Here is a 13,618-nt window from a genome sequence, read left to right as displayed (position 1 = left end):
CGAGTCGAGTCTGCTTAAGTCGAGCTTTGACTGAGTCGAGCGTCAAGCAATTTGCAAGTAGTCTCGGCGACTACTACTCCTTTGCTCGAACTAGTGACAAGCTGACGATAGACTCTAGTCCACACAACCTTCATGATTAGTTTTTGTTTGGTACTTTATCGGTCAAGCTAGATTAAACAAATTTTTTATTGAAACCGGTGTACACAAATCTTATGAGAGATAATCCAATTGATCAATTCCATATGACCTCGCTCATGTGACATTGTTTGTTAACATTATTTTTTAACTTCTTCCTTTTTCTCTCATCTCCTTCATGTTTTCTTCCTCACACTCTTTCTCCATCTATTAGTTTTCTTCAAAAATTCAACTTAATCTACAATCACTATATCCATCTATGGCATTTGAAGATGATTTGTAAGCTTCTATCTCCTTTTCCCCACTTTCTCTTACTTTTTTTGCATTTAGTAACTCTCAAACCAGGATTTCAAAATATCTATTTTTGATTTTTTTTAAGAGTTAGCAACAAGGAGGGTATGGGTCATTGTTCACGAGCTCGACAATGGTAAGCTCGGGTTCGGCTCGAGCACGAAGCTCCTTGAGCTTGAGAAAATCAAGCTCGGCTCAAGCTCAAAGCTCGTCGAGCTTGAGAAATTAAGCTAGGTTTGAGCTCAAAACCCCATAAATAGCTCGACTCGAGCTCGCCTCGGGGCTCAATTACCAAATATTCTATCTACTCTCAAATTTACTTGTTTTTATCAAGTTATTTTAATTGATAATAGAATTTCTAGTATAGTTACCCGTGCAATTACATGGTTTTTATAGTTCAAATATTAAATCTCTTAAAATTGAAACCAAAGTTAATTAGTTTAATGCATAATAGTTATATTTTTTACATTATTAGATTATTCATTCATAAAAATGTGTATCATGGTATTGCGTATCATAATTTTAATTCAATGTTGAAAAATAAATTTAAATTTAGAGAGATAAAAGGGTTCATGGCCTTTACATATTTGACCTTTTAGATTAGAATAACTTATGCGAGTCATGCCCATTCATATATCTTAGATATTACCTAGGGATGGCAGCTGGTCTAAGACCTAACCTAGATCCGGTTAGACGTAGACCCAACCCATATTTTAGGGTTTGGGTCCTAAATGGATTTGGGTCTAAGTGCAATGGGTCCGGGTCTGAAAAGTTCAGACCCATACCCGACCCCATAGACCCGTAGAAAATTTTTTATAACAAAAATTACATAAGTCATAAGCTATCTAATCTAAAGAATCAGATGAAAGAAAAACCTAAAGAACCTAACTAGCTCCAAACTACAGCCGTCACTCCTCCAAGGGCTCCAAGTCAAACGCCTCCTAGCTCCTACTCTTGTTAAGTCAATTTTCATATATGTTTAGTAGTATGTTTATTTTTTAATGTATCTTATTCTTTTAATATGAAGCTTATTTTGATATGCACTATGATGCAAGATTGTTTAATGTATCTATATGTATAGTCAATTAGTCACACAAGTAATAGGATAGTTATAATATTTAAAAATTTTAAGTGATTAAAAACATCATTATTAGTCCCATTTTGTACTCGTTTTAGACCCGAGACTCGTTAGATCTAGTGTAGGTCTGATTTACTTATAAACTATATATCTTTATACAAACTTTATTCCTTTTTAGAGTTGTCCTCTTTTTCTTGTCTTACCACTGTCTTATTTTATTGGTAGAGTGTTGTGCACAACATAATTCACCTTCGATCTTAACAGACGTGGCATTCTCAAGCTAAAGAAATTTCAAGATTTGTTAGCACAATAATAAATTATTTTTAAACTACATCATATACTTAGTTATTAAGCAACACTTTAAAAGGAAAAATCTACCTTTTTTTTCAAACGAAGCTTATATTGATCTATTAGAGGACTCAACATTAACATCGTCTTCCTGTCAATAAATAATGAAAAATGCATTACAATGATTAGTTTAGTTTTAAATCATTTTTTTTTCATTGTTACGTTAATATGTAGTTCTTAAAGCTCAATGCTATACTCATATTTTCACTAACCTTTGATAGCTCATCCTGCTAAGTTCAAAACCGTCGCTTTATTTACAGATTTGAAATATTTCACGATCAAACATGAAATTGGGGAAATGGCCAGGTGGAAAAAAATTAATAGTGGAGTGACACTTGAAATTATTGCATATACCGTCCTCTGTTTTAATATAAACACTAGTATAGTACCCGTGGAAATTGCATGATTTTGAAAGTTCAAATATTCAATCTCCCAAATTCGAAACTAAAATTAGCTTAATGCTAGTTATGGTTTTTACATTATTTTATTAATCATTCACAATGAAGTTTACCCATATTATCATGGTAATTGCGTATCAGAATTTTGATTCAATGTTGAATAAAAAATTTAAATTTGGAGATATAAAAAGGTTTATGGCCTTTACATATTTTACCTTTTAGATCCGAATGACTCATGCCCATTCATATATCTCATATATTACCTTTATAATGTGTACTTTAGGTTTAATCAACATAGTAAAACTCTCTCGCTATAATGTGGTCATAAAATTAGTTCCCCTATCCCTATTTTTTTTCCAGTTGCATATATTTGAGTCAAACTTTTAAAATTTGGGATATTCTCAATGGTAACCCCCTGTTAGTGCTACGCACCAATGGTAACCCTTCTTTTTTTGGATTATACAAAATGACACCACTTTTCTGTTTTCTCCTAATTATAACATTAATGATGGTTTTTTAACTTAAAATTAAACCATGGTTAAGCAAAATAGCGAAAAGACAAGAATGCCCCCTTTTATTTCACCCAACCTTCCGTTTTGCATTCCCTCCATTTATTTCTCTCTCTCCTTCTTTCTCCCTTGTCATAACTCATCATCTTCTTCCCTGTGATAACTTTCCCATCAAGGGTTCATCGAGACACAAAAAAACGCAGAGCATTGAATGCCAGTGTATAATACCATCCAAAAAGGCGGTAATACCCTAATTTTTCTTCTGGGTTGAAGTGAAGGGGGATTCAAAGCTTTGTGATTTCAACAATTGCAAGTAGGGTATTGAAGTTTGGGCTAAGGATCGGGGGTACCTGGTGAAAGATCGAATCTTTCTGCATCTTCTTGCCAAAAAGAAGTTCAGGTATGCATAAAAAACCCTAATTTTTAAATAACGTTTGAGTTGTGCATGTTATGTACTCTGTTTTGGCATGATCGTTTTGTTGCATGTTAATTGTGGTTGTGTTCAAGTATTATGCCCTAAATTGAAAATGTATGTTGTCTTGTTTACTGATTTTGTGCTATGGACTTGCTTGTCTGTGTTTGTGCTTGGAATATGGTATGGTGTTAGAATGAGTGATGCTGTGGTGTTGAGGTTTCAGTATAAGGGTGTTGAGGTTGATGTGGTAGTTGAGGATATTGACACAGTCAACCTAGTTGACCTAGTGATAGAGTATTGGGATAAGGTTGTTGAGAGTAAAAAACCAATGCCAAAACATGCTAGTTTTGCTTATGTTCACAAAATGAAACATATGGACTTGATTACTAAGTAAGACTTGATGAAAATGTTTTCTAACTTAAATGGAAGAGACATTATATATATATGGGTGGGTGAGGCTAATTCACCAAATGAGTTACTGAAGGCTGCTAGGACTTTGAGGGCAAGTAGAATAGCTGCTGATTTGAAACAAAGTGTGGGACAGTTGGGTACAACAGAATGTGATCTTGAAAAGGGAATCCCTAGGAGAAGTCTAAGGAATCTAGAGGGTAGTTCAAGTCAACCTGTGAGGGATGTTGAGAGACCTAAGAAACTAACCCCTAAGAGAAACACTTCATCCAATGTCAGAGAACCTGCAGACTCAGTTCCAAACCCTATTCCTGAACTTGTTAATGAGGGAGATAACGAAGCTGATGATGAAAGTGGTGGTGAACCTGTTAATGAGGGAGATAATGAAGCTGATGATGAAAGTGGTGGTGAACCTGTTAATGAGGGAGATAATGAAGCTGATGATGAAAGTGATGGTGAACCTGTTGAAAACCCTATAGTTGAAATATATAATGCAGTACCTAGTGATGATACCTGGGCTGATTTGATGAGGGAAATTGAAGAAGAAAAAGAATACATTAGTAGGGGGAGAGGAAGAGGGAGGGGGAGACCTAGAGGGATAGGTAGGGGTAGAGGTAGGGGGGAAGAAGCACCTCTCAGGCTGACCAGAGGTAGGATATGGCATCTTAGACCTGGAAGAGACTTGAAGGCATGGTATAGGAAGCAACTAGAGAATGTAGTAGAGACTGAGGCTGAGAGGTTGGCTAGGGAAAGGTATGAGAAGAGAGAAGAAGAGGCCGTATTGACCCTTGCTTAGAGCCGGATGCACTCTCTTTGCTTCCTGAGCGAAGCGAACCCAGTATAAAGCCAGATGGACTAACCCTAAACCTTTCTTCTGATTCATCTAAAATGGAGTCACCTAGTGTACTTAGGGGGTTGGGCGGATGGTTAAAGACTTATGAGGTCGGCACCCTAAGAGAATTATCACCCTGATCCTCGCGGGCCGTCTATTTTGTTCTGGCCATAGTGTCCTGCACAGACATAGAGACGGTCGAATTTGAGGAAGAACGCAAGGGGGAGTCCAAGTAGGGGCAGACGACACTCCTAGTCTTAGATTCAGCTGTACTTGGTGACTGGCTAATAACGAACCTAGGCCGTGTTGTGTGTGTTTGTGAACCATTTTTTGAAATTGAAAATACAAGGTAAAAACAGGCGGTAAATAAGCAAGATAAAGGGATGAGACAGGCAGTTACCTTAGCAAAGAAAAGGAACTATTGAAAACTGCTGAAGCTTGTGAGACGGCTGTAATACAGGCGGACATAGCACAGGCGGCAACAGTAACTTCTCTCTCTAAAAATCGCAAAATCTCTCTCTAAGATTATTCGTAATAGTGCGAAAATGAAGGGGGGTAAAAAACTATTTATAGAAGGGTAAATTCAGGGGCATCCCTGTAATTTCCCCCGGAAGGTGAAACGGTTTAATTAACCGTCACCTATGCATGTCTGACAAGTGTCACAGGCGCCACGTGGGCTGCCACATTACTCTTGTGAGGGGCAAATGTTCATGGTAAAAATACCCTAGACACGTGGACCAATCAGGTCGTGACACGTGTCAGCCTATGAGGCGCCCAACACGGGCCAACCAGGATAAGACACGTGTCACATCCACCATTAGGAAATGACGACCTTCATTGGTTCAAATCCCGAGGTGCCGTAAAAACGACGTAGCCCAATTACCTACGTTAAATGACCTGAGGTAAGGACACGCATTCCCATACCCTATAAATAGGGACATTTATTACTTTAGGAGGGACACTTTTACATCTTACAATTATTTTACTATTCTCTTACAATAGAGAAAACACCTGATCTCGAGATCTGAGAAGATCTACTTTATTTTTCGCATTTTACTCAACTCCGACACTTACTAACTTGATCGTCAGAGGCAATACTCCGAAAAATTGGAGCTTCCGTTTGTTGCAGGTACAGGCGTCCAAGGATCCAATCTTAGAGTTGTAGCTTTCCCGCAGGACACATTAGAAGACCTCGAAATAGGAATTTTCATACAAAAAATAATTTGTAAAGAATAATCTTGGGTTTAGGATTTAAGATACATAACTGTTAAGCGAGAAAAAAAAGGGGCAATGTAAGGTCCTGTTCTTTTGAGATTTAAAGCAAAGCATAGCAGATTTAAGCATAGCAGAGAAAGTGTCAGCAGAGCAGAGTAGATTTCACCAGTAGAGCATAGCAGTAGTAGTAGTTGTTGTTGTTGTTGTTGTTGTTGTTGTTGTTGTTGTTGTTGTTGTTGCTGCTGCTGCTGTTATTATTATTATTATTATTATTATTATTATTATAAAAAATAATAAAAACCTAAAAAGTCATCCGATTTACAAGAAATTAGTGGGGAACCGAGATACAATCTAGGCCCCAACCTCTCTAGCTATGGTGAACCTAATCCTGTTGAAGATGCGAGCAGCTGCACGAGCACCAATATCCTGAGTCCTAACAAACGCCTGAACCCGCTTCAGCAGCGCAACATCATCCTTCTCTAATTCCCCTAATGAAGAAAAGGAAAAAGGAAGAAAACCATAGTCAATAGCCCTGCAACGCGTTCCATACTTGTCCCGCTTTCGCTGAGCTGCAACCGACACAATACGACCAGGAATGAAATCAGACAACCCAGACTATGTTAAAGGAGAAGACCCCGTCAAGTCGACACACACATCAAGGCCTCTGTCCCAGGAATAAAGTAACACATCTACCGGTCGAAGAGTCCCATTGTTCCTTCTAGTCAACCCAACGTTAACCTCCTTTCTTGCAGAAATCCTAGACTGAACACAAATATCAACAAGGGTATCACGAACAACATTATGGCATGTTTAATACCCACCATCCCTACACAAGACACTGCATGATCCCCATAAATATCCCAAACAAAAACCCTTGAGCAAGAAAAACACAGTGTCGAGACGGATAACAAAGGAACACCTAACTGGTAGCAAAGAACGATATAGTAAGCCTTACCATTTATAGTCTGACCCAAACTCGATATTAGGACCGCCCGCAACCAGGCAGAAGTGTGATCCTCCTGAGAAAGTGGATTTTGCAGATGTAGTAACCTTCGTGAAATATATATCTGCCAATTTCTTCATGAGTTACGAGCAGCGATCTCACTAGGGTTACTAATAAGGTCAGCCTCCATAGTCCTATTAAAAAGACTAAGAACATCATCAAAGGCCGGTCCCGAACCAACAATACCAGAATTGCGAAGAAGCGTGGCCTGAAGACCAGTAGATTGCAACACGACGCAAAGAAAGCATAGTGTATGATGGCAAGTCGCCATTGCGAATCACCAAAACCAGGCCCCGAAGTAGTTTTAATGCGCTCTAAAGAAGCCCGAAGGGCCACATCAAAAGAAAGCTGGGGCGCTTTAAAAAGATGAGGGGGACAAATGCGCATAGCAAAGTAGAGTTTTGAAACCCTAGTACACGCACGAAGTAGCAACAACTCACATTGGGGATCATCAAGATTAGCAACAACATCCATTAGCACAATGGTCTTCAACACTTTCTGCGAAACACGTTCACTAGAAAAAAGAGGTATCCGCATTGACAGCACCACCAAGCAACTTAACACTATGCATAGGACGAGCAATATCAAGAGGAAAGACACCTACGAGACGGCTACGTGGGTCCTCCATGGGCCAAAAAACTTCTGTTTCCTCAACGTTTACATGAAGGCCCAGACGAGGTCCCTCCACCAAAATCAACTCCATAGCCTTTTCTACTACCAAGGTGTCACCAATAATAGTATTGCCATCTAAATACAAAGCCTGCAAACATAAGTCAAAAGTATCCCTGATTCCGCACACCAACGGATGGAGAACCAAAGTAAAAAGCAAATGGCCAGGGAGGATCACCCTGTTGCACTCCTTAACATGACCATAAGATATGCTCCCCATAAAACAGCCTGGCTGGAGAAGAGTAACAGAATTCAACCCAACGCGAGAGAGCTAGACAACGGAGATGAACCTCACACAACAAAGCCGTACGATCAACCAAATTAAAGGCATTATGGAAATCGCCCAACAACATAGAGAGGCCAACATCACCACCATGAGCCTCAACCAAACGATTAACAGCATGAAGAATAGCCTCACCACCCGCCGACACCCCAACACTAAACTGAAGACCTCCTAAATAGCATCCCAAACGCGGACCAATTAAAGCAGCACCAACCTTTGAAACTAGACGCCTCCAAACGGTACTCACATTAATAGGCCGAATACAACCACCAAGCTTAACAAGCGGCGTGAGAGGAGCACTAGCAATATATTCTCCCAACTCAGCAGGACATTTCCCAACAAGAAAGAGATTAACCACCTGCGTAATAGAGTCCACTAAATCATCTGAAATAGCAACTGAAGCACTACTCAAGCCATCCATAAGATGTTGAGCACGCAAGCCATCTCTATCGCATGACGTACCACATGGAAAACCCCTAATCTGGTCCAAAACAACAACAGAAGTAACAATAAGGTGATGATCAAGGAGGATATCCGGTAAGGTAGGAGCCGGAAAGGAAAGGTGCTTAACTTGTAAATCTGCAAGAGTAGCATCATTGTAAGGGGCAAGACCAGAAGAGGATAGAACCTTAACTGCAACAGTGTAATGTGCGTCACAAATCTTTCTCTTACAATGCTTAATATTGCGCTCAGAATGGTCCTCATTATCATCCTACAAAGGTGGAGACACATCAATCAGCATGTCCTACACAAGTTTCACAGAACCACCAGGCTCACACAAAGAACGAATAGCAGCGGTGATACTCTCTTCGTGTCGTTGTCGCCTGATAGCCGAAGTACACTCACGATTACTCCTCGGAGAAAAGGTTTTAAGGACACAAAGTGGCAACACAAGCAATTGAACCAAGCAAGAGATGTCATCAGGCTTGCAAATCACCTTATCAAGCACTCCTTTGAGAACTTGAGAAAATCCCAAGCGACACTTAGGAGGGATAGATTTCACCGAATGAAACTGCTTAGATAGTAAACTATCAAGGGGAGCAATATTGAAAGCAAAATGAGGTTCACGAGGCACACTAGGAACAGGATTAGATACCATCAAAGAAGGACCCTATGCTTTAGAAAAACCATAAAGAACAAACCGTACAACACCATCCCCAGAATCAGGTTGGGCCGCAATATTAGAACTAGGACCATGTCGACACTTCGAACGAAGAGTATGTGTCTTGAAACAATCCCTACAAAGCCAAATGCCCATACGACGAAAGGTCATCTCAGCCTCTAAGAAAATTGCTAAATAAGAAGTAAGAGAGTTTTGGGTCATATCTCGCGCATCTTCACAACAATGATGGTCACGGAGATGTGTGAGCAACGAACTTCTTGTGAGCCCATCACCCCTGCCATCATGACACCCATTAAGACCCATAAATGGGCAATGAAAGTGAACAATAGGAGGCATAACACCCTCGCAACTTGCCACAAGAAGATCGCAAAACTGTACAACACAAACTGCACTAGAAACGTCCTAAAAACGCACCAAAAACAGCACCTGAACTGCACACAAAATTCACACCAAAAATGCACTAAAAACAGCACCAAACTCACACCAAAACTGCACCAAAAACTGCACAAAAAACACCCCAAAACTGCACCAACTGACCAAAAAAGCACCAAAGGCACCCCAATATTGCACCAAAATGACCAGAAAACTACACCCAAACAGCACCCAACGGACCACCAAACAGCACCCAAACTGACCAGAAAATAGCACCCATAACGCACAAGAAACTGCAGCAAAAACGCACTAAAAGCCGAGATACTTGCTTGAAAATACACCTGGAAAACACCCCAAAAAACAAATGTAACCTCCAGAAAGTGCCCGACCTGTTATCACCGAAAAGAAAAATCCTAAAACCACAGAAAGAAGTCGCCTAATCCTGTCCAAAACCAATCCTAAAACCGCAGCCAAACTGACCAAAAAGCCGACCTTAAGTTCCCTATTAAAAACCCGATTCTGTAACCTGAAAAGAGACGCCTCAATACCTGATTTAAGTTGCCTGAGCACTGGCTAAAAAGCGCTTGAAACGCACCCTTAATTTGGACATGGAAAACGCACTCGGAATCTACCTGAAATGCACCCCGAACTTTACCAAAGAAATGTGTAAACCGCCAAAATTCCGCCGGAAAATCGTCTGTAGACCGCTAGAACATCGAGACGCCACCGTTAGCCCTTTGCCTAACCTATATACACCGGTAATTCATCGTGATACGCTTCGGAAATTTTACGTGGAAACAGCTGACCTAATCGCCCCTTTGGAGAGAACTTTGAATTTTATTATTATTATTATTATTATTATTATTATTATCTAAAAACAGACAGTCATACAACTTACAAAAAATTTAGTGGGAAGCCGAGATACAATCTGGGCCCCCACTTCTCTAACTATAGTGAATCCTACCCTAGTAAATATATGAACAGCAGCACGGGCCCCAATGTCTTGCGTCATCGAGATCTTCTGAACCCGCTTCAACAATGAAACAACCTCCTTTGCTAATTCCCCAAGTGAAGAAAAGGAGAAGGGAAAGAAACCATAACCAATCGCCTGACAACTAGATTCGTACTTGACCCGCTTCCATCAGCTACATATTATTTATGTTTTTTTGTTGTTGTTATTATTCTTCTTATATATTTTTTTTTTGAAAGACGTCAATAATGGATACATATTAGTATTCTAGTCCTTCACTCTAGGGTTTGTGGTCCTTGGTATAGGGTTCGTCCGTGAGTGATTTTCCAATCAATTTTCTTCAATTTTCCTGTTTTGCACACCGTTTTTCGATTCGAACTTTCCATGGAATCTGATTTACTGAAATAATGGGAAAAATTCAATCTAACGGAGGATGAGAATGCTGTGGTAGGGATAGAGGATAGTGCGAAGATCAGGAAAGATGAGATGGTTCAAATTCAATTTGCATTGCTGGGGGAAATTATGTATGGTGTAACTGTTTTATGTGGAAGCGATGAAAAAAACCCTAACAAATGTATGGCGTTTTGAATGATAATATTGCAATCCGAACGATCGATTCAAATTTATTCGTTTTTCAATTCTTTGACGTAGCAGACAAGGAGAGGATTCTGGCAACTTGTCCTTGGTTTTTTGACGGGAAATTGTTGCTGGTGAAAGAGATGATGGGTGGGGAACATCCATCAGTGGTGGAGTTCACGACTTCTCCTTTGTGGGTTCGTCTTTTGGACGTGCCTTTTAATAAAAGAAATGCGGCAGTAATGTATGACATTGGCGAGGCTCTCGGCGGCTTTCTTGAGTTTGATGATTCTGACCCGTTAGGGTGAAATAAGTATATGCGCATAAAGGTGATGACGAATGTGAAGAAACCTTTAAGAAGAGGAATATTTTTGGCTGCTGGACAGAATGGGGCGAAGTTGATTGATGCGAAATGTTTTTCTTGTGGGATCTTAGATCATACTAAAAGGGATTGCTTGAAGAAGATGGATATGGGGGATTCAAAAGGGAGATTGTGTATCAGTACGGTACATGGCTCAGAGCATCTTCCTTAAAACAAACTCAAAAACTTTTGTTGAAATGGAGAAGGAGAAAGAGTGTGGAATGATAAACTTTCATTTATTCGAGAGAGGGGTACCCAAGGTCCCTCAAAACAAATCCCTATCAAGCTTGGTCCTATTGGAGCAGCAATAAGATTAACGTTTTTATCGTCACATGGTAGGGAGGAGCAAGCAGCAACCCCGAAAGAGAGAGAAGCTCATTTAGCTATTGCTACTGATCCTATGAGCAAAACGGCGAGACCGAGAGGGGTGTTGAAGGATGGTGGGGGTGGTGGAGGTCTAAAGTTGGGAAAGAAAGGGGATGCGAGGGATAGAAAGGTAGGTGAGGTTGAGGGTGATATGGTAGATTCAAATAGCAAAACTTCTGGTATGGAGCAGGGGACCAAGATAGGGAAAGAATAGGGATTAAAATAAGTGAGAAAAGGGTGGGAGTGAGTGGAGCAGAGAGTGATGATGGGGGTGTATGTAGTGAGGGAATAGGATGCATTATTAATATTGGGAAAGGGGGAAAAAAAGTATGACGGAGTGTGTGGTAAGACTTGGAGGAGGCATGACAGAATGATAGAAAATTATGAGGGGATTGGTGGCTTTGTGGATCCCACATGTCACACAAATGTAGAGAAGGGGAAAAAGAATAAGATGGATGCTAGTATGATGGATGTAGATGTTTCTGGGATGGACAATGTGAATGTGGAGAAAAAGGGTGAAAAGGAGCAACTTTATAAAGACTGGTGTAGACATCTACTTTTGGCACCCTATCCCGACCGAAAGTGCTATGACGATAAATAATTTCATCTTTGTGCTAGATTAGAGTAATGAATGCCAATGGACAACTGATTGAAGCCTAAACACATGAAATAAACTAGCTTGACCCAAACGAAACAAATCTAAACTCAATAAGACTAAGCCCAATTGGAAATTAAGCCTAATCCATGAGTTAAACCTAATTTTTAATTTATTTAGGGCGCCTAGGTTAAAATCTAGAGCTGTCGTAGGAGAATCCGTGCGCAACTCAAGAAGTCGCGCTTAGTAGTTGCGCGCAACAGCCCAACGCAACTTTTAGTGTTGTGCTCGCGAAGATTTAGAATTTTTGAAAGATACTGAATCGAATCTTACTATACAGCCACGCGCAAGAACAAAAGTCACGCTACCTTGGGCAGCGCAACTCCTCCACTCATGCGCAGAAGCCACGTGTAACTTCCAGAGTTGCGCGCACCCCCTGCTGCGGTAGAATATCCGAAACCCTAATCTTAACCATTCCCTATAAATTGGAGTTCAAAACGAGCTTTGAAGACACAGAGTATAAGCTAGAAAGTCAGCAGTAATACTACATTAGTTTATGCAATAATCAAACCCTTTTGTCCTAAACACTCACCCCTTTTATTACTTTGTACTTACGGTGGAGGTTCCCTAACAAGGAGTCCATTTGCATTCTAAACAAAGATCTAGCAAGGAAAAGTGGTAATTCCCAAGCAATTAGTTAAATCACCCTCTTTTTCTTGTTCCAAAACAACCTTAACGAATTAATTAGTGTTGTTTGATCACTTAAACGACTTTTAAATAATTGATTTCATATATTATCTAGCGTTAATTAAAGATTAGAATTTGAATAATCAGCTGTTGTTTTATAATCTAAGTCAAGGCGAATACTGTTTTATTTCTTGCTCTTTTCACGAACTTTGAATAAAAAAGAATAATGACATTCTTTGCAATGTAGACTTTTTGTGATTCTTGCTTGTAAATAAAAACAACTAACTTAGTTTTAGGTATTGCGTTGCATATATTGTTTGGCAATGAAATTTTGAAAAAGGAAGAGCTACTAGAGGCCACACTAGGGCTAGGATGGCGATTCCCCTAAAAAAGGAACGTTATCTCAGTACCCTCGCTCCCGAACTCATTTATTGTACTAGTAGACCAATCTGGGCATGGGTAAACTTATGATTCATGCTAAATATCCCTTGAACTCTACTCGAGAGAAAGGCATGAACGAGGGTTATGAGTTTTTCTAAAACTCATTGGCGACTCTCTATTAGTTTCTAATAAAAAAAAAGTATTGATAGCCTCTATTCTAATTCAAGGTCTCCCAAACAATCAGGAATTCAAATCCTAATACACCCTAAAAAATCTAAAGTCATAGGCTTTCAAGGGGTCAAGGGCATTGAGGAAATGGGATTCCCAACGATGGGCTACCCTCCTCACTGTGGCGACTCCACTAGGATTTAGAGGTTACAAGATTAGCTTTTGGTTATGGTTCAAGATTTCCCACTTAGGTTACCTATGAGTTGTAATGAAAGGCTAACTTGGATAATCTCTAGTTAGAGATCGAGACTCGAACGCATAATATCTTCCTTTTTCACAAAAGTAAAAGCCAAATGAGCAACATTGCATCATGCATAATCATAAAACACTTTAAAAATGGGGAATGACTCATTGACTAGGGAACGCCAACACCAT

This window comes from Chenopodium quinoa, unplaced genomic scaffold, assembly GCF_001683475.1.
Source record: "Chenopodium quinoa cultivar QQ74 unplaced genomic scaffold, ASM168347v1, whole genome shotgun sequence".
Lineage (NCBI taxonomy): Eukaryota > Viridiplantae > Streptophyta > Magnoliopsida > Caryophyllales > Amaranthaceae > Chenopodium > Chenopodium quinoa.
The sequence above is the reverse complement of the archived record's forward strand: the minus strand, read 5'-3'. Positions refer to the sequence as shown.